Here is a 21,847-nt window from a genome sequence, read left to right on the forward strand (position 1 = left end):
AGGGGTGGCTACATTTTAATGCAAGCTGAACTTATATGCAACCTGGGGGCCAATATTTGAAACACCACATATTTTTTTTTCTTTCTTTCTTTTTTTTTTTTTGCGGTACGCGGGCCTTTCACCTTTTTAACATATGCGGTGTTGCGGGCTTCCCCAGTGGCGCAGTGGTTGAGAGTCCACCTGCCGATGTGCGGTACGCGGGCCTCTCACCGTTGCAGCCTCTCCCGCTATGGAACACAGGCTCCGGACGTGCAGCCTGAGCGGCCATGGCTCACGGGCCCAGCCGCTCCGCGGCATGTGGGATCCTCCCGGACCGGGGCACGAACCCGCGTCCCTGGCATCGGCAGGTGGACTCTCAACCACTGCGCCACTGGGGAAGCCCGAAACACCACATATTTTAATGAGACATAAAATTGTATGGTAAGCCTTCCTTGTGTGTTTAAAAGGAAAAAAAAAAGTAATGTTTTGTTCAATTTGTTTCTCCAGGTGGCATTTTTCTGAAGTTGTTCATTGAGACTTCCCAGCATTCCTGCAGATATAATAGGTGAGTCAATGAAATCAGATACGCTTACTACCAGTGATTCTTTGGAAACCCTTTCGAGGTGGGTGGCAACTGACTTCTTGAAAGAGATGCAGTGTTGCAAACTTTGGGGCCCTGAATGATAAACACTAGTTTTTTTGTTTTTGTTTTTGGCTAGAAATACCACTTTGATGAACGTACACAAATGTTGTAAAGGACCCTGTAAAGTTTCACTAATGACATTAAGTTTAATGCTGTAAATTCCATACCTTCAGTTCTGACATGGTTTGTTCTGTCGCCATTTACAAACAAGTTTAAGACCTCTTTATAATGGGTACAGCTGGCTTTAAGTTGTCTTTCCTTTTGAGCTTCTCTGGGGATCATTCACCCTTTGTTATCATTTCTCTCTGAAAGGGGAAGTAGAGATGGCCAATTCGAATTACCCAATTTTAGTTTTTGATGACAGCACGGGTAGAGGAATTGCCTAAATAAAAATTGAAAACAGTTGACTAATAGGTGATTTATGATTAACTCTATAGATTTGAATTTATAAAGGTCACTTTGGGAGAATATTAGTAACAGAAATAGGGGCTGAGTAACCTCCTACAGTATGCATTCAAGGAAATCAAAGTGGAAAGTTAAGTAACTGTCCCCAAAGACTTTGATCCAGCTCTGCTCCTCAAGAGGGAGAGGCCTGTCCAACCTGGTCCCGTAGGGGCCTTGCTCTTGTCATGAACTTGAGGGTGGGGCTCAGGCCAAGGGAACCAGTGCATGGTGTGTACTTGGGACTGACCCACACCCCGTCCAGGAGGGTCTGCCACGTGCAGGGGATTTGAAGAGTATTTTCACAGATACCATCTCCTTTGTGGAAAGGTGATCTTGTTTACAGATTCTGGGGAAGGAAAAATTGCTCTTATGTCATGAATTGAACTACTGATTTTTCAAATGTTTTTAAACTGTCCTAACAACTGCTGGTTGGGTTAGGTGAGGAAGCTTGGCTTGTTTTTTGTTTTTTTAAATGGGAACTGTAAGCACTTATGAGTTATGAAATTATTTGAGCAAAGTTCCTGCTCATGGGAAAGCCGAGGCTGACCCGAGACAGGTGGGTATCCTGTTGGCACTTTATCCAACTGATCATCTTTAAATATCTGCTCCGTGTTTATATAGTGGGGGTGGGAGAAACCGATTGTCTATTAATAAAGACTATTAATAAAAAATACATACCTTTCCCTGAACATTGAAAATAAAGGATTTATTACTTGTGATTTTCTGAGCCAGGTGTTCATAAACCTGTTTAAAATTTGGCTAATAATAACAAGCTGCCGTGCGCTGTTCAGATCCAGAATTCCAGAGACCTGCCAGCCAGGTGATAATTGGGGCTGCTGGTGAGGCCTGCTTTTGCTCATACAGTTCTATGAGGGGAATATTCTCAACCGAGACAGGCTTGTGCTGGTGAGGGGTGTTTCTTTCCACGCAGAGGCACTGTCTGCTTGAGTGAAAACAGGTCTGATTGCCATTTTGCCTGTTATGTAATGAGTCGAGTGCACCCCCGAGTTAAGTGGCTCCATGTTTCCAGTGTATTCCAATGATGATTTAGTCCGCCTTTGTGAGTTGTCACCCTGGATCAGTTCCAGGCTGGCCTGTTTAATCCAGCTCTGGGGAAAAGCCAATTCCATCTGCCAGTGCCTTCAGCAGCTAAGTCGTGTTTGCCCTTGAAATCCCTGTCTCTGAAGATTTAACCAGATAAAACCAACCTGCTCTGTATCTCTTTTGGTTTTTGTTTTTTGAATTGTGAATTCATCCCAGGTAAATACAATAAAACTTTACGAAATCACAAGACATAAGAGCAGCCACTCTGATTAACAGCATCTAAATTATGAAGAAATCTGATCCCACCTTCTGCTGTATATGGTCGCTCATGTTATATCAACTTGGTAGAAGGTTTCTCTTGAGCAGAGAGAGTCACTGCGGTTTGGGGAGAGTCTTATCATCAGGAGGCCCTAGCCTGAGGCTCCACCTCAGCCGGACGCAGACCTGGGTTGGAATTCCAGCTGTGGTGCAAGCTGGCTGTGTGACTGAAGGCAGCCTTCCTTACCTGATGGAACTCTCATCTCTTTATATGTGGATACGACTTCCTTCCAGAGTGGTTTGGAAGAGTGAACAAGGCATGATGGTAGCATGCGTGGTACATAGTAGACGACAGGTACCCCCTGCCTGGCTCTTGACCCCAGGCATCTTAGAAAAGGCATTGGACACGAGGTGGAGTGACTGCTCTGCTGGGTAGCTCCTGTGTCTCCCTGGTAAAGTACAAGGCGATTCCTGCTCTGTTCTGCCCCACCTACTCCGTGAGAATTGTGAGGAGCCTTTGAAAAGTAGGAACTTAGGGTGTGTGGTTAGAATCAGAGGGCTTCTATGGCAGGCTTTTTTTTCTTTCTTTCTTTTTTTTTTTTTTTTTTTGTGGTACGGGGGCCTCTCACCGCTGTGGCCTCTCCCGCTGCGGAGCACAGGCTCCGGACACGCAGGCTCAGCGGCCATGGCTCACGGGCCCAGCCACTCCGCAGCACGTGGGATCTTCCCGGACCGGGGCACGAACCCGTGTCCCTTGCATCGGCAGGGGGACTCTCAACCACTGCGCCACCAGGGAAGCCCTTTTTTTTCTTTTTAATCTGACTTTCTGGGCTTGAATCCTAGCTCTGCACCTTATAATTAGGTGTATGACCTTGAACAAATTATTAACACCCTCTCTGGCTCTCACCCTATCTCACAGGATTGCTGTGAGATTAAATGATGTACTGTGTGTAGAGTGGGGCATATGGAACTAGTACCTGGTGAATCTCAAGAAATATGCCAGTAAATTTGCCAGAATACTTTTAGAAGGGAGACAGAGAACCTGACTCAAAAGAACATCCGTGGTTTTAAAATCTCTCCAGTTTGAACCTTGGCTTACTGTGCTGCCTTTTCTATCATGTTATGATAGTTTAGACCAGGGAAGGTCATCTTTGTCCTGAATAAACTTAAGAGTGATCATATGCTGCCATGTGGGACTCACTCATTCAGAAGGGCAGAGCATTGGGAGTTAGTCTTCCTGGATTTTCTTCATGAGTAAACAGATCTTTCCCCATCTGGAAGAATTCTTACCAGAATTGACGAGATTTGCAAAGTGAAAGCTCTAGACCTGCATTGTCCAATATGGTGGCCACATATGGCCACTGAGTATTTGAAATATGGCTAGTATGACAAAGGCACTGAATTTTTAATTTTATTTAATTTTAGTTCATTTAAAATTTAGAACTAATAGTTAATTCAGTTATTGGAAAACTTTTACATATGTGTGGGACAACTTGGGCACCTACTTTTCAACTGTAAATTTTTTAAAGTTTAAATCAGATCAAGTATTTCTGATGAAAATTTAGTGCCTGAGTTGAGATATGCTGTAAGTGCAAAATACACAACAGATTTTGAAGTGTTCCTGTGAGAAAAAATTATGTCAATATTTTAATACTTTTTATATTGATTCTATGTGGAAATGATATTTTGGATATTTTGCGTTAAATACATTATTACAATTAATTTCTTTTTGCTTTTTTAATGTTGCTCCTAAAATTTTAAAGTAATGTACATGGCTCACAAAATTCTATTGGACAGTGCTGCTCTAGACGATCCTTGAAAGAATCGGATAATTTCTAATTTATTCAGTGAAGTACAAGTTTTTCCAATAGACTGCAGATTATGAAAGTGGTTTTTTTCTTCTTTTAAGTTTTCTGTTTCAGTTTACCAATTAACAAGTTTAGAGGAATTTTTTTTAAATGCTTAAAATTGGAAAGAAAAAGCTGGTAGCAGATGTGTTACCTGAACCTCACGTGGTACAGCCTGAGGCTCCATGTAGACGTCTTGGCTGTAGTCTTTCCCCTCAGCCTTCTTACGAAATGTACGAAGGGAGGCACTCACCACCATCCACCAGGATGTGAACCCACACACTGTTTTTCAGCTAAATTTTCTGCTTCCTTGATGATTGTTGGCTCTGAAATTTGATGCAGATACCTTGTTCCCCGGGTCACATTTTGCCATGCCCAGGAGATCGGTTTAGGAACTGTCATCCAGGAGAAAATGACTTTTAATCACCTATAGCAAGTAGCACTCCCTTCTTACTGTAGTACCAGAAATACAGAGATACATTCCTAAGGGAATAATTGCTGGCTTGATGTTTACTTGTAACTGGTGTGTGTATGAAACGTGAGAAGATAATACAATGAAAGTCATCGGTATTCTGTTTCACATTTATGCCCTGGGTGACACTTAAGTGTATTTTAAGTGGTGGGGGGAAGAGTGTTAGATTCAGAATCATCTTGGTCTGGGTTTGAGTCCTGGCTGTGTCACAAAGTGATGGTAGTGAGGTTTCCTAACTTCTCTGATTGTGTTCCTGTGTAATTGGTGCCAACAAACACCAGTCACTTTCCTTGTCAAAATTCTTCCATTGTAAGTACTTTATCTGTGACACCCGCACCCCTTTCTGTAAGAAACATGGCAAATACCTTGCCGTCCTCATACTTTTCCATACTGAGCAAGTGAATGAGAGAGTTTACTTTCCAGTACTGTAAACTTTATCTAGGAATTAAACAGGATTTGATATTTATATATTAGATAGAAACCATTATCAAATTTCATGAAGAATCTGAAATTCACTGTTTTTAAATTACAGTATTAGAGAATTCATTTCCACCAGCAGCCTGAAAGCAGTTAATAGTAGAGGAGAAGCACTTAGTAAGAGAGGATATTGTAGCCTTCTCCTTTTACTGAGGGTAAATTGGATGAAATGTACATTCTCTGGATAGAAAATGATAAAATAAAATATAAGTAGGCAGTGGTTTACAAGATTTAGCAAAAGCCAATCAAAGTAATTAAATGCATTAAAGACTTAAACTGAGTGCAGTTCTTTTTCTGTTTCTGTTACTTGCATGTTGATAGGTTGTCTTTTTTCTGGTCAGAAGTCTGGCTGTAGACACTGTGCCTGTCTGAAGGAGAGTCCTGAGCATTCTTCCCAGCAGGGGCATTCCCTTTCTATGAAAAGTGGCTTCCCTTGGTAGACTGTAAACCTCCTGAGGGCTGGTCTGAGTCTTTTATTATACCCTCTGTGCCCAGTACAGTGTCTGATGCATGGTAGGTGCTGAGTGAATATCAGCTGAATGGATGGAGGACAAATGATGCTTAGACTATAGAGCTGGTTCTGTAACATTCTCTGAAGAGAACTCTACTTCAGGTACATTATAGGCTGCCCAACACAGTGCCTGACACGTGTTACGTGCTCAGTAAATGTTGGGCAAATGGAGGCGTGAATGTGGGCTTAAGTATAACTTCCAATTTATAAAGGACTTTTGGGAGTATGACCTGTTTGTTTATTTTTTTGATATTTAAAAATATCTTTATTAACATGAGGTCGGAAATAATTTCTTAAGAAACAAAGAGCATGTCATATAGGAAACAATTGATAACTTTGGCTACATTAAAATTATGAACTTTATCAAAAGGCTATATAGAGAGTGAAAAGATAAAATATTTAAAACACTTATAAATTCACGAAGGAGAATATGTAAAGAATGCCTGTGAATCAATACAGAGGATAGGCAACCAACTGAAGCAAAAATCCAGGAGTGGAGAAGGGTGGCGAAATACTTGAACAAGCACTTCATAAAGAGGAACCGCAAGGAACCAGTAAAATGAAAAGTTGCTCAACCTCTTGAGTAATGTGATTACAAACCCCCCACAAGATACACCCTCACCTCCACTTGATAAGCAAAAGGTTTTTAAGTCTGATAATGGCAAATCCTGACGAGAATGTGGAACAGCATGAACTCTCAGATACCAATGGTGAGAATCAAATTATTAGATTCACCCACTTTGTTTTTTTTAACTTTTACTTTTTTTTTAACTGAAAAAAAGTTGACATACAGTATCATGTTAGTTTCAAGTAAACAACATAGGGAATTGACTTTTAAATACATTATGAATTGATCACCATGATAAATCTAGTAACCATCTGAATATAACCCATTTATAATTTGGGAAGCAAAGAAGGTTCTTTTAAGCAGAGAGTTGAAGTTGAACATTAAGAAGGCACCACGAGTGACAGATTGACCAGAGGCCAGGAGCCCAGGTAGGAAGGTGTCAGTGGCAAGAAACGACGAGGGCTGGGGAGGAGAGGATGGGCAGGGCTGCAGCTAACTGATGAAGTGCAGTCCCGGGGGAAGGGGGAAAGGTGCCTGTGAGGTTGCTCTGGGCAGGGGCTGGGGCAGCTCTGTGGCAGAAGGAGGGAGGGTTGCAATAGGGTAAGATTAAAGTACAAGGAGTAGATGTTAAGAGAATTCCCACGTGGTGGCCTCAGTTCTTTTGAGAAGTAGAAGTTCATCTGCTTTGGGGAGAGGAGGTGAAGCCTGGGGTTACAAAGAAGAATCCGTGATCCCCTACGTGGAAAGGAACTCTTCTCAATGCTGATGTAGCCATCTTCCTATGAATTCTGGTTCTTTGACGGATTATTCCACAGGGAATTCTGGTTCTCCGTCTGATGCAGTTGGTCCACAAGGACCTTCGGGATCTCACGTCCGTAGACATAGTTTTGTTGTGATCAGATGCCTAAGTCTATGAAAAACGCTATTTGCAAACCCTCCAGCAAGTTGATTTGGTTCCAGCTGGTACCTCTCTTGTCCGTCCCATATACATGGAGAAATGCCATAATGCTCATGTAGAAAGCTTTTCTGCTTTAATGGTCCACTCTTTAAATTGTTCCTTGAAAGGAAGGGGGTGAACTGACCTCAGGTGAATGAATAGACACTGGGATAGTGTAGAGGTGTCTCCCTCATTATCACCATAAAATATATTTATGCTTTTACATGAAGCTTGTTAATGTAGGTAAATAGTAGCTGCACACATTTTTATTTGGTATTCTTTTTTTTTTTTTTAATCATTTGCCATGTCAAACCACAGCAATCCATGCTTACAACCAAAGAAGGCCGTAATATAGCTCTGAAGTTCCAAGATCCTGCCCCCATAAACACCCTCTCTACTCTTTGAAATGTCATCATGGCTTTGTAACGGAAACTGACTGCTTCTGAATTAAATATTGATTTAATCTACATTTCCTTTTGGATTAATTCAATAACTAAAATAAAGTGTTCGTAATCTTTTCCCTCTTGTGCTCTCACCCTGTGGGGAGACCACTAGTCATACAGCGGTCCTCTCCTTCCAGACACCAGCATCCCCTGAGCCACAGGGCAGCCATTTACCAGGTATTATAGGGCTGGGGTGCCAGGCAACCTGTAAAGGTGGGACTGGCCCCCAATCTCTGTGCCTTATGTTACCAGCCTAGAACAGCCTGTGAAAAACTCTTAAAGCTAATTGGCAAGCTCAGATGGACTTGGAAATGTACCTGACTTTGATCCAAATTATTCTATATACACAGCCAAGTTGTGTTAGGAAATGGACACTTCCTGTCATTAACTCACAGCTAATGCAGACAAATATGACTGCAAATCCACTTTAGAAATCTCGTGTGACTGGTCTGTAGGAGCTGGGTTCTCTCTTATTGCCTCACTGCCTCATTTCTCTCTTCTTCCTTCTTTCTCAAACTGCATTCCTGATTCAATTAAAGTTCAATCTATTTTTCTCCTGCTGTTCATGGAATGGCTATGGATTGGAAAGGTACATTCAGACGAGGGTGGTGGTCAGCTGCTGTCATGGACTCATTGTTCAAGGTCAGAGTAACCAGTTTATTGACCATTTACACCTCACATCAAGTATATTTAAGTCTGCCCTTCTAGAAACTCAGGCATTTTGGTACGAGGGTAGTTACAGAGAAAGTCACTTGGGCAAAAACTCAGGAATTACATTTTTATTTAGTCTGTGTTTTATGCTTGTATATTTATGTCATCTGCACATCTTAAAGATGGGTGTTTTTTTTTTTGTTTTTTTTTTTTTACCTGCTCAAAGGTCACACCTCAGTCTTTCTTGTGCCCTTGAGCACTGTATACTCTTGAAGCCAAGCAGTAGTCCTTATGTACTTACTCTTGTGGCTGGACTAGAATTGCCAGAAGACGTTTGTATGTGTTTTTCTCCCGATTATCAAAATAATCCATGTTCATACAAAAAAGTATAAGCAGGAAGGGAAAAAATAATCAGTTCCTTTAGGGATCACCACTGCCAGTCTCATGACAAGGTTTTCTTTTTGTACATTCTTTTCTTCACATAATTGAGCACTTATTCTGTATGTGACTTTATGTTCAGTTACTTTTTTGTTTAATATTATAAGCATTGGGTTTCCCTGGTGGCGCAGTGGTCGAGAGTACGCCTCCCGATGCAGGGGACACGGGTTCGTGCCCCGGTCTGGGAGGATCCCCCATGCCACGGAGCGGCTGGGCCCGTGAGCCATGGCCGCTGAGCCTGCACGTCCAGAGCCTGTGTGCTCCGCAACGGGAGAGGCCACAACAGTGAGAGGCCCGCGTACCGCAAAAAATAAATAAATAAAATATTATAAGCATTTCCCCGTATCATAAAAAGTTTCTTGTTTAAAAAAAATTTCAGTGGTTGAATATTGTCTTATGGTATATATTTAAATCATTTTAACATTTTATTTTTGACATTTGAGTTGTTTTCTGATTTTTTTTAAACCATTAAATATAAACTTTGAATATGCTTTTATAGATATTGATTCAGTTTTAAAAGTCTATCCAGGAACGTTGGGCTGTCATTGGCAGTACGAGAGCACTTGTGTTGTCGCACCCTGAAGATGATCAGGTCTTTCATCTTTGCCAGTTCGGGATGTGAGAATGGCACCTCATTTTAAATTTTACTGTTTTTATTACTAATGAAGTTGAATATTTTTCATAAATAGAAGAGTCATTTGTTTTCTCTCTTTTGTGATTGTTTATGTCCTTTTCTGGTCAAATTGTCATTTATGATAATGGTGACATTGATGATTTTCCATTTTCCTAGAAGGATGTGTTGGAATGCATAACTTTGAGCATGGTGTCTTCTCACTGATAGTTAATTGCATGCCAAATTGGCCTGTATTTGAGGGGAAATCAGGCGTGGAAGTGTCAAAGAGAACACACTCGGAGGTTGTGATGTGGCTTGTTGGTTGTGACAGTCAGCATCTGGAAAGTCAAGTCTACCCAGTGAGCACCCGTCCTCCCTCACCCAGACCTTGTGGGTACCCCGTCATCACCCTGCATCCTGCCCTGTCCAGGCAGACGTGGTATAATGCCTGTTGACAGAGGAATAATAAAAACACAGCGTGTTGGCTCATAATGAAGTGTTCATTGACCCCTTGAAGTGATTCTTACCTGCTTCTTTTTTTTTTTTTTTTTTTTTGTGGTATGCGGGCCTCTCACTGTTGTGGCCTCTCCCGTTGCGGAGCACAGGCTCCGGACGCGCAGGCTCAGCGGCCATGGCTCACGGGCCCAGCCGCTCTGCGGCATGTGGGATCCTCCCGGACCGGGGCACGAACCCGTATCCCCTGCATCGGCAGGTGGACTCTCAACCACTGCACCACCAGGGAAGCCCCTTACTTGCTTCTTTTCTGCTCATGTTTCTTCTCAGGCTGCTTGGATTACTTTTCTTGCCTACCCCTTAAGATAGTTTCCAGGCAGTCCTTGACCCCGTCTCTCCTGCATCTCCTTGCATTCTCCAAGTTCTCTACCGTACTCCGTGCCTTCAGTTGCTGCCCACAGGCCAGACCTCCCCAGACCAAACCTCTTCTCCAGTCTGCAGACCCATGTAGCCTTCTGCCTGTTGGGGGTTTCCCCCTGGTGTCCCACGGGCACATCTAATGCAGTGTGCCCTCAAATGAACCTGTTCCCTTCCCCTGACTGGCCCTGTGGCCTGGATTCTGTCTCCTGGTAAAAAGACCTCTACTTCATCCTCCATGCTACTCGACACCTGAGTAGCATCTTGAGGCTCTGCTTTTCCCTCATTGGCAACATTCCATGGGTTATATGAAGCTCTGTCGTTTCTACCTCCTTCACATCCTTCATCCGCATCCCTCTTCCTCCTGCCCTAGTTCAGGCTTCACTCCCTGAATGAATGATTATCACTTTCCCAATTAGAGACAGTCTTTAAAAATAAGTAAATCAGGTTTCTCTAAAGGAAAATTGATGTTTTTCAGAGCATGGTATTGTAATGGAATATGTATTAATTCTATGTGTGAAGTAAATCCTCATCCATTAATTTATCTTTCATAGAAACCTGAATTCTTAACCTGCTTGCTTGGCTTAAAGCAAAGTGCACCTTGAATAACCTCTAACACATATTAGTCAAGTGAGAGGCCCTGGGCATTACTCTCTATTTAAAGTGTTTTTGATTTGAGGACTTGACATTTTTCCTTTGGGTCTTAATTCTTTCCATATTCCGTATGTGTTGTTTTTCTGTAATGTTGGAATTATCCTTTATTAGCTAGTTTTTCAACTTCACCTCCCATGGAATCAGGCAAGAAATGCAATTATTTTCATAAGATTCTTTAATGGAGTAAAATTAATATTTTGGAGAATGAAAATATGGTGAATTGTTTCCTAAGGATTGAAAGACTTTATTAAGATAGCAAAATATCCTTCCCCAGGGTTACATTTTTTTTCAGGGCTTATTGGAAATATGGTGCTGGGAAGAATAAAAGGAAATTTAATACCATGGAAGCTGGAAACAGCCACTGAAATCCAATCTTTAGAACACATATAATGCACTAATTCCCAGAGATTTAAGACAGCTCCATTCGCTTCTTGAGGCTCTCAGGCTCCTTATGACCAAGACATGAAAAGGTTGTTCAGCACGAATATACCATGACATATTTTGTTTACTATGAATACTGACTACACCTGAATATGGGATGTCCCAGGGTTCTGCCTTCCCTTATCGGTATCAAGTTGCTTCATCATTGTACCTTTCTTAGATGGGGTTTCCCCAGTACAGATCCTGTGACCAAGATTCAAGCACAAGTAGGCTACCTGGGAGGTTATCCTGGAAAGCACTGTTAGGGGAATAGGCATGTGAATTAGGGAGGAGAAGAAAGCCAGTAAAGGGATGCTCAATCCCTGGTGAATTCTAGGAAACATTCTTCAGAATCATCCCATCTGAGGGGCCAGCAAGCTGGGATATGTCTCCTCCAACTCATATTCGTCATTGATGGGTGCTCCTCAGACCAGCGCTTAAGGTCTGTTTCTTGCTGGGGCCAAAAAGAGAGCCCTCAGGTGGAGGTCCTGGGTGCTTGCTGTACACATGTTCAGGAGAGGGTGCTGAGGGCAGTACGACTGGGGCACCAACAGTGCCTGCTGAGTGCACTGCTTTAACATTCTTAACATTGACAGACGAAGTCACTTGAGAGAGAGACACCTCAGGCGGTCAGAAACAAAGCACATGCAGAGACTGTTAGTAGAATGTACTTGAGTCGTATCAGTGCCTGATAGATGTCGGAGTGCATTTAATAGATACTGAGAATTGGCCATTGATCCTGAAACGGGGAAGGGAAGATGTAGAGGGAATCTCCGAGAGGTGTCTAGATGTTGTTCCTAAAAGGACACATCCTGCCTCAGTCACAAAGGCTGATAAGCCATTACAGTAACAAATGGAACAGCTGGATCGTCCCAGCTCCTTGTAGGGTCGCAGTCTCTTCAGTGCTAATCAGCCTACAGAATTATAGCTAGGCCCACAAGGAAATTACGATATTTTTTCCATGCACTCAGATCTGGAAGAAAACAAAAATCTGGCGGAAATCTGTGGCCAGCCAAGTGTGAACAGGGCCACCTTCATTACTTGGGGAAATTCCTGGGGAAGGAAAAAAAGGTGGAATCCAGTGCTGCTAGTGGACCTTAAAAAGAATCCTCTGCTATGTGTGTGTCTATTCTTTCTGTTATGCAACAGTCTTGATGATACATCTTAACATGGAAAATATATCCTAATATCCTGTTGTCTGTTCTGTTGGTGTCATCTCGGGGACAAGGGGATAAGATCTTGATGCTATCAGCTATCTAATTACTTAGACCTGTTTCATGATGGCGGAACAACAGGAGAGTGTTCCTGCCCTAAAAGAGTCCCCAGTGCAGCCATGAGACAAGCAGAGAAGTAGCTGCCACTGTGATAAACTGATTATATTGGAGACAGAGGAAGGAGCAATTAAATCTGCTGTTCGGGGAGGCATCCCAGAGCTGTGACATTTGACTTGGGCCTTAAAGATGACTGGGTTTCACTCAGGGATAAAGGAGGAAAATGGCAGTCCAGGCGGGGACCAGTGAGAGCAAAGGCAAGGGGCCTGAAAGTGCAGAGCGTGGTCAGGCAGCGGGGAGTGGTTGGTGTGAGTGAGATTGTGCCGGCAGGCAGAAGTCAGCCTGTGAGAGTCCTGAGAGCCTCGCCCCTGCCTGTGCCATCTCCCCTGCACCATTGTCAACAGGTATTAACCACTTACAGCCACACCATTTCTATTGGCTCATGTCCACGTTCCCATCAAACATCCTGCTGTCATAGAAACAAACAGCTTAGGTGCGGGATGATGAATGGCGCTTATAGAACTTGTGTGAGATTCGGAGTCCCATCAATGCAGCCTTTTGGCAGTGAAACCTACATTTTGCGCTAAGTGGCTGGTTAGTGATCCCTGTATAGCCTGTGGATGCCTTGTTAAAGGGAAGGTGACATGCTTCATACAGGTGGTGAATATTATGCATAAAGTATATTATTTATCCTCTCTTTGCCATGTATTTCCTATCAGTCCATCAAGCCCCAAGTGTTCTGTGTTCTAAATATCTAGCTATGTTTAACAGTATATAGCATTAGTTACTTCCTCTTTTATCATTTATGGAGTGTTTTTCCCCATGGAATTCTCCATTCCTCTGTAGATTCACTTTCATTCCATCCTTTGAAACTGCATTCAGGCTTCCAGGAGATGCTTCCCTAATGATTTCATAACATAAGATGAAGACTTAAAAGTAGGTGGTGCCGGGCTTCCCTGGTGGCGCAGTGGTTGAGAGTCCGCCTGCCAATGCAGGGGACATGGGTTCGTGCCCCGGTCTGGGAAGATCCCACATGCCGCAGAGCGGCTGGGCCCCGTGAGCCATGGCCGCTGAGCCTGCGTGTCCGGAGCCTGTGCTCCGCAACGGGAGAGGCCACAACAGTGAGAGGCCCGTGTACCGCAAAAAAAAAAAAAAAAAAAAAAAGTAGTTGATGCCAAAGAAAGAAATGTGAGGACGTCTTGAGTCTGATTTAGTAAATTGGCCCCTGGCTGCTCTGTATCTTTGGATGAATCACTGTCCTTTAGTGAGTGAATGTAAGAATAATCAAGTCTAAGAAACAGATCCAGCAGCCAGACGCATGAATCCTTCTCTCTACCCCTTGTCAGTCACTCTCCCCAGCACGAGGGAAAAAACAAAAGTAAATGGAATCTGTGTTCAGTTTTGTATTTAGCATCCAGTTTGCAGTGTGCCTTTGCTGTGCACTGGTGCCCTTCTCCAAGTGCAGGGACTGGGATGGGGGTCTGGTCCTTGAATTTGGGGAGATTGCTCTTGTCTGATAAGTGCTGTCAGCCTAACAGCCCTAAATCTTGATGTGACCTGGCCTTGCCCACGTGAATCTTCACCCACTATTGAGACCATCGTAGTCTAATGACCAGAGTGTTAGATTTATTGTTTCCGTATCATAGCCATCAAAAGCTTCCAGTGGAGAACCTGGTTTTGAGGATGGATGAAATTTTTTCTTTCTGCATGAGCAGAAAATTGTATGGGAGGGTACAGATCCGTGGCCAATAGATAAGTATTAAAGTAGTTCTTGAGTGGTTCGTCAGCCCCTTGTGGAAGAATATTGGTTATGCTATTTTCACTGAATTTTAGGCTTGTGAAGGTTTGAGTGAACCCTAACATCCATTCTGTAAGAATCAGGGCTTTTGTCAATGCTCAAAAATATTATATCTGAAGATGAAGACTCCAAACCTTTGTGTATCAACTTTGAGGAAAATTTTTTAGGGCTAATCAAGATGATTTTGAGTAGAAGTTTCTCCACGTCTAATTACCTGAGAGATAACCGTGGTGATCTTTAGTTTTATGACCTCAACGCAGGACTTCTGGGAGTATGTGCCAGTCTCACACATTAGAGAGTACTTTGGACACATATGACATTTCTGGGATGTTCCAAAAGACAAAAGTATGCTAAGCTAGAATTGTTCTCCAAATCCAGGATTCATGACCACACTTTCCAAAATGGTGTTAAAAGTTCCTTGGCTTCTGTAAACATATTTGTTCATCATGAAACGAAGTTAAACAGGATTTATTTTCATTGTGGTACTTCTCAGAGGCTTTACATGCTAGTGAGTACAGTGGCTTTTCAGGGGTGGCATATAGGATACGGCATTTGTCCTGGGATCCCTTTGATCTGAAAGCACCTGCAAGCCGTCTCCCAGAACTCATGTCACTCTGACACAGTGGGGGAGATGCTGACATGTGGTAGATTTAACGTAGATTTAAAGTCTTCCTATCCAGGACTGGAGCCTGTTTCCCTACCCCTTGAATCTGGGCTGGCCTTCTGACTTGCTTGGAGCGATCGATGCAGCCCAGGTATCCTGTGAGTTCCAGAGTCCAGTTCTCTAAAGTCCGGCAGTTTCACTTTTGCCCTCTTGGGGCTTTGCCCTGAGACCTGCATGTGAGGAAGCTGGTCTAGCCTATAGGAGGCTGAGAGGCCGGTGGAGGAGAGCCTAGATGCCCCCATCAACAGGCAGTGTTAACTGCCAGATGTGTGAATGAAGCCTTCGAGGGCCTTTAGCACAGCTGACCTGAGAGCAGTGCGTGAGTGAGCCCAAGCAACACACGGAACTGTGAGGAGTCATAAGTCACTGTTGTTTTAAGCCACTAAATTTTGAGGCTCTGTTACACAGCCATAGTCAATGGATACACTAACATAAGCAGTAGCACCTGACAAAAACTTTGAAACAAGACTGAAAAAATATGGTTGTTTATCTAATCAGATACTTTCTATGAAGCTTTTCTAGCTTAAAACTAAATTTCTGGACAGGGATTTTCCAGAAACCCGAGTCACATGAATAGTTAACAGGAACCTAAAATGTCTGGCATGTGATTCGCAGCACTGGAAAATGGCATCTAATCACAGACGGAGTGGTCCAGGGCGGTCGTGCTAACACTGCCTCCGGAAGGTTAGAGGAACTGAAGGAGTAGTTGGAGCCCGTTCACCTGACATTTTCCCGAGGGCTGGCTGACAGCTATCCCTGAAGGTGACCAGTGTCACTTAGGGCTCATCCTTCCAGCTTAAATATTAGATTCCAGCAGACATCTGTTCCACCTGCCGACCAGCTATGGGGATGTGAGGTCTCATGATCTCGCCAGCATTCCCGGCATAGGGCTAGTTTAATTTTTCCTGGCTCCGTGGAGCAAATCTGATTAGCAGATGTCGAAGGGGCCCGTTTTCGGCAGGCCCTGGTGAGATGTGGAAGTGGACGAGGCCTGGGTGCTGCCCATTGCCAAGGCCTGACTGTGGAGGGCCCGGGCCTGGCAGCACTGGGTCCTGGGACATCACACCCACCGTCCTCTCAGTGCTCCAAGACCAGGAGGAGCTGTGGACGGGGACCTCAGGGCTGCAGGCTCGTGCACTGCAGCTGGGAGGCCTCAGGCAGAGCCACGTCAGTCGCTACGTCCGGGCCTTAAAATGCTCGGGCTAGAGGGTCGTGACAGTCAGGCCACAGCCGTGCTGGCCGCAGTGAGTTGGGAAGAGGCAGAGGATGCAAGAATCATGGGAGCTGGAGCTGGAGAAGACCCAGTTGGTCATGAAGCCTCTTCCTCCGTCATGGCCAGATGGTTCCCCTGGGAAACTCTGGAGCGCTTTGTAAAATCTGTTTCCGAATGACTCAGGCTGGGAGTCTTCCAGCTGTTCCCTTGGGACACGGGGTGGCTTTTTCTGTGAAGGAAATACTTTCCTCACGATTGGTTGGGACCTTTTGTTGGTTGGCTGCAGCCCCATCACTCCTGGCTGGTCTCCCTTGGACCACCCTGGACAAGTCTCCCTCTCCCTCTTGCCTTCCCACAGCTAAATCTCCATCACACTTCCGCTGAGCAGCAGTGAAGCAAAGGAGGAGGGGCCTGCTTCCCAGTCTCCAAGCTTTCTGAAATGACGACTTTCTCCAGCTGCTTCAGTCTTCTGACCCCCTACCCCGAATCTCTCTCATTTTTTATCCCTGTTACATTTCCCATATGTGAACCCTGTGCTGGTAGTTCACAAGCTCTGTGAAGAGTTTATACTCCATCTCATGGCCATGTCACTGTCACTGAAAATTCTTTGGAGTTTTGTTAGATTAGATCGACCCTGGTTTATACGTCATAGCCCAATGGGTGCAAAAAACTCTAAATGGAACTCAGCTCCTCCAGAAACCAGTAACAGCGATATCCTACATCATACACAGCGACTGGCACGGCCGTGTGAACACCGTGGTCCTAGGGCATTTCTTTTGGGGGTTGATGTATCTCAGGGTAAGTCAGTAAAACAAAGAAAATAAGCCTGTGTGTCTGCACAGACCACAGCCATGTTAGGGACAGTTGGTAAGCAAGGGATCGTGGTTTTGTGGGTCTCTGACTTTGCTGTCACTGATGAAACTGGGACACGAGAAGCCAGAGCTCTGCAGTGTGACTTCACGGTCAGGGCATGTGGTGTCTGTGGGCCATGAGGACCAAGCTGCAAGAGCGGTTTAGATCAGGGTTTTCTGAGCACGTTGCAGAGTGTGACAGTTCCTGGGGGCATTGTAGGGGCTCACTGGATGTAATGGTTGTGACAGGAGCAAGGTGGCCCTTGTCAGCCTCTTACTTTTTAATCAGCACAGCTCTGCTTTGATCTGTTTCATATACAGAACTGGGGTTGCTTGTCAGATTCCGTTTGATAAATAGTGTTCTACGCTCAGAAGAAAGTTTGCAAACCGCAGGTTCAGAGGACTGACTTCTAGTAAAAACAAACACAGAGAGAAGCCTCTTTAGCCGAGCAAGTAACGATTACATTTCTGGGATCCACATAGATCAATCCGCAGACATTTGGAAGCAGCAAAAAGCAAAGAACTAAACAATTAGATGTTTCTGGGTAACTGCTATGTCATCAGGAAACTCTTAGTCAATATAAACAGAACATGTAGACTGTGACCTAAGTGGCAAGGGGAACAGGAGGCCAGTTCTGGTCATCTGTGCAGGTGACTGTGCCAGAGAATGTCGTTCTTAAGTAAGCCCCAGTGAGCCATGGAGCAGAGGTTATAAGAGTCACGTGATAAAAGCTCCCATTACTGAGAGCTTTCCATTTGCTGAGAGCTGTGCCTCGGATACATGTCCGTGGTAGTAAATGTAGGTTCTACTATTATCCCCATTTCACACATGGGGAAACTGAGGCTCAGAGATTGAATAACTTGCCCAAGGTTACACAGCTGATAAAGTAGTGGAGCTGGGGTTAGGTCCCTTTGGTTAGAGTTTATGTCTATAAATGTTCTGCTACATTGCCTCTCTCTGTTAGTCCCTTTTCAATTTTTATACACGTGCGTGTTTTCCTCCCTAATGGTTTTGCTAAGTGGAGTACCTAAGGATACCTAGTTTGAAAAATGTCTTTCTTGTCATAGTTACAACTTTATGATCAACCCGCTCCAAGACGGGTCCCTATAAAGCTGAAATGTAGTGTTGTGTGTAAATGATCCTCATTGGTTGTAAGAAGAATGTAGAGAAAAGGAGCTAACGGTCTAACCTCACGGGGGGGTACTAACACTAAGCAGGCACGTGCAGCTCTGGAAGTGTGTGTCTGTGCCCGGATTTAATGGCTCACAGTCACTCCACAGTTTTACTGGTACAGGAGAAATTAGGACTGTTGAAGCCACGGCAGCAGGTCGCGTTGCTAAGGCAGATGGAATAACCTTTGCACAGGTTTTAAGTTCTTAAATGTTGGGTGTTTTTCTCAGATGGTACCTCAGCTTCTCCAGTCCATCCTCTGTGCCACACACGGCCTTCACAAAGGCTGGGTAAGGGTAGTCTTTGTGAGGATCTGCTGTTCACTTACTTCGTGCCCTTCCAAGCGTGTGTGGACGATTCCTTATTTCTGCCAATAACCACATGGTTCCAGTGAGAGCGTTAGGTTCTGCTGAAACTTCTCTCCAGTCAGTTGACTCTGCTGGAGCAGAGTAGTTCCCTAAAGAGTGAACTTAACAGGCATTTAGTTTTGTTTTTGTAGGTGCATTTGGAAAAGCTGGAACTGTTTGAGTAGCTATCGCATAGCACATCCAGGCGGCTTGAACCATCTGCCTCCGTGCAACACACCAATTTTAAACAAGACTGAAGCCCGTAGTGCGTTTCTCTCATGGAGCCAGCGAGGCCCCCCGGGAGAAACATGAACTTGTGTGGGTGCCTAGGAAGTATTGAGCAATAACTCTCTCAAGTCACAAGGGCCCCATTTGCCTAGCAGAAATTTATGAACAGGCCCCTAGTGGCTTATACAAGTTCATTTTTCTTTCCCAAGTGCCTCAGTCACTTCCTGAAAGTAATGTTTTCATCGAAAGATTTGACCATACTGGATCTTTACAGAGACGCCTGAGAAATCCCACCCTTGATGCTGTAGCAGGTGAGGATGACTTTGCTGAGATAGGGCCTTGGATGTGGCCTCCTGGTGGGGAAAGAAAGTGTTGGTTGAAGGGGATGTGGAGAAAAAGTTGCTAAATAACAGGTATCTGTCTGACCTGATCTAACAGTTACCTAAGGTCTTGCAGGTCGTGGTAGAGCTGGGTAGTTTGGACCTGAATGGTTGTGAGAGTGCCTCGTGGTGACGGGCAGCTTGTCAGTGGTTTCCTAAACATCTGTCTCAAAGAGGGCGGTTGGAATTCCTACCGGGGAGTGTTTCCAGTCATTGTCCATGAGAAACGAGAGTGGGAGTAAGTGAAACAGATCAAGAGGAAATGAGTCTGTGCTCCACTTGGGATTACATGCAGATGAATTCCATATTTTGGTTAGGGAATGTTTTCTTTTAGAAAAGAGAAGACAAGAAAGAAAAGCTTAGAGTCTGACCGAGTTACTAAAAAGCAGACTGAGATGCAGATTAATGCCGGCCGAAACAGTCGCTTCAGTTTGCCCTTTTTGTGTTCTGGTGTGTGTGTGTGTGTGCGTGCGCGTGCACAAGAAAGGGACCCAGGACTTACTGGCACGCGTTTCTGCCCTTGGCCTGACATCCCCGCCAAGGTGGCCTGACCTCGCCGGAGCGAACTGTTTTAAAACTGCTGTAGTCAGCAGAGCTGTGGTTCCTCACTGCATCTGCACAGATGGGTGACTTGAAGATTCAGACAAATACAATAGCCGCCCACCCCTGCCTCCACAACCCCATGCATGGGGAACACGTTCCAGGAGCTCCGGTGGATGCCTGAAAACTTGAGGGGGGGTGGGCACCAAACCCTGTATATCCTGTTTTTTCCTGTCCACACACACCCGTGATAAAGTTTAATTTACAAATTAGGCATGGCCAGAGATTAACAACAATAATTAATAATAAATAGAACACATAATAATATACTGTAATAAAAGTTATGTGAATGTGGTTTCTCTCTGTCAAAATATCTTACTGTACAGATTTAATGCCTTTTCCATCTTAACCACTTGTCACGCAGTGTCTGTCACTTTGCAGTTGGAGGTGCAACAGCAAAACCAGAACGAATTTCTTTTTTCTTCACAGTTTCGTACATAGAAGATTCATTCTTACTGAATATTAGCAGCCGCAGCATATGATTTTTTTTCTTTCCTTGTTAAGTTGAGAACGTTTACCTTTTCACCTAAAGAAGAAGCCTTTTGCGGCTTTTTTTTGGCAGATCCAAATTGCCGGCCTCACTATTCTTGACTTTGGGGCCGCTCTTCAGTCAAATAAGGGCGACTTGAGCACAGGCCCTGTGATATAGTGACAGTCAATCTGACAATTGCAGCAGGGCTACTAAGTGACTAACGGGTGGGACAGGCTGGACAAGGTGATGGTTCATGTCCCGGGAGGGACGGAGGGGGACTTTGGGAGATTTCGTCACACTACTCAGAATGGCACGCAATTTAAGGCTTGTGAACTGTTTATTTCTGGAATTTTTCATTTAATATTTTCAGACCATGGTTGACTCTGGGTAGCAAACCACAGAAAGCGAAACCATGGATAAGGGGGAACTGCTCTAATATGTATGCATCCTGTTGACAAAAATCACAACTGAGGTTTTCCTGACTTAATTACAAGAAAGTGTCTATCGGTTTTGATTTAAAGATTTTATTTGCCCCCTCTGTCCCCTGTGTATAAATCATGGAATGGAGACGCTGATTTGCTCTTTGCCCGTTGTGTTCAAAATGTGCTACTTCCGATGATTCCAAACCTGACCCAAGCTCTGTTTTGCCCGCTGAGGAGTCGTCCGACAGGTAGTTACGAGACGCCAGCTGTGTGCGCCAGACGCCGTGTGAGGATATAATAGTGAGCAGGGAGACAGACGGGGTCCCTACCTTCCTGGAGGTCACGGTCTGCAGCCGCCTGGCAGCGGAGCTCTCGCAGCCTGGGGACTTGGAGTTAAGGGAGGCCCCGGGGAGCCGGGCAGAGCTGAGAACCTGGAGATGCTCCGTTGGCAGGTGTCTCCTCATTGCTACCCTGGCACTGGTGGGTGGTCAGTGATTTTCCTAAGCCGCCCTCGGGCCCCCAGCTTGCTCCCAGGTCAGTGGGCGGTGCTGTCAGCCCCTCAGGACCACCAGGGAAGGGAGTGCTGCTGCCCCCGCCCCGCCCCCACCCGGGTCTGCCTCCAAGGCGGTCCCCTCCACTGTCTCCACAGTCACCTTCTCTGCCGTCAGCTCCCAGACCACAGTGCCGCTAGGCCTTGCCTCGTCCTATTGATATTTTGTCCTCATTGTCACTGTGCAGCTCTCCCCGTCTCCTTACTCCTCCATCTGTGTGGACCTGAAGGTGACCTGACTGGGTGAAGAAGGGCTCTTTTTTCAGCCCCTGCACGGCCTCCCTGTGCTGCCTGTGCTTCTGGGACCTGCACGCGGGGGGCGGGGGGGGCCGGCCAGGGGGCTGGGGCTGGAGAAAGAGCTGCAGCAGCGCCTGACCCTATGCCCCTGCACCTAGGAGCCAGGCCTGGGGGCTGGAGTTGTCTCTAGGGATAGGGCTGAGGGCGGGGCCATCCTGCCACTCTCTGTCCTCCCAGAGGGGCAGTGAGAAAGGTGGGAAGCTCAGAGCGCCTGGGTGGGAGGCCGGGAGGACGGGGTCCCGGCGCCTGGCCCGTGGAGGCCTGCGGGCTCACCCGCCCTCCCTGCAGGCGGGCCAGCGCTCTAGGGGGGCGCT

The 21,847-nt window shown here is 45.1% G+C and overlaps 1 protein-coding gene across 7 annotated transcripts in view; it reads left to right on the top strand.

The window, feature by feature from the left end:
- LHFPL2 (LHFPL tetraspan subfamily member 2) overlaps positions 1 to 21,847 on the top strand; it is a 183,485-nt gene that overhangs the window by 98,799 nt on the left and 62,839 nt on the right. For all 7 annotated transcript variants that reach the window (XR_003431635.1, XR_003431636.1, XM_027100768.1 and 4 more), the window contains one exon: positions 487 to 544. The gene's annotated coding sequence lies outside the window, so the exon portion shown is untranslated. The remainder of the gene's footprint in view (positions 1 to 486; positions 545 to 21,847) is intronic.

This window comes from Aethalodelphis obliquidens, unplaced genomic scaffold (genome assembly GCF_003676395.1).
Source record: "Aethalodelphis obliquidens isolate GAN/ISIS:26980383/991018 unplaced genomic scaffold, ASM367639v1 scaffold4, whole genome shotgun sequence".
NCBI classification, from domain to species: Eukaryota; Metazoa; Chordata; class Mammalia; order Artiodactyla; family Delphinidae; genus Aethalodelphis; species Aethalodelphis obliquidens.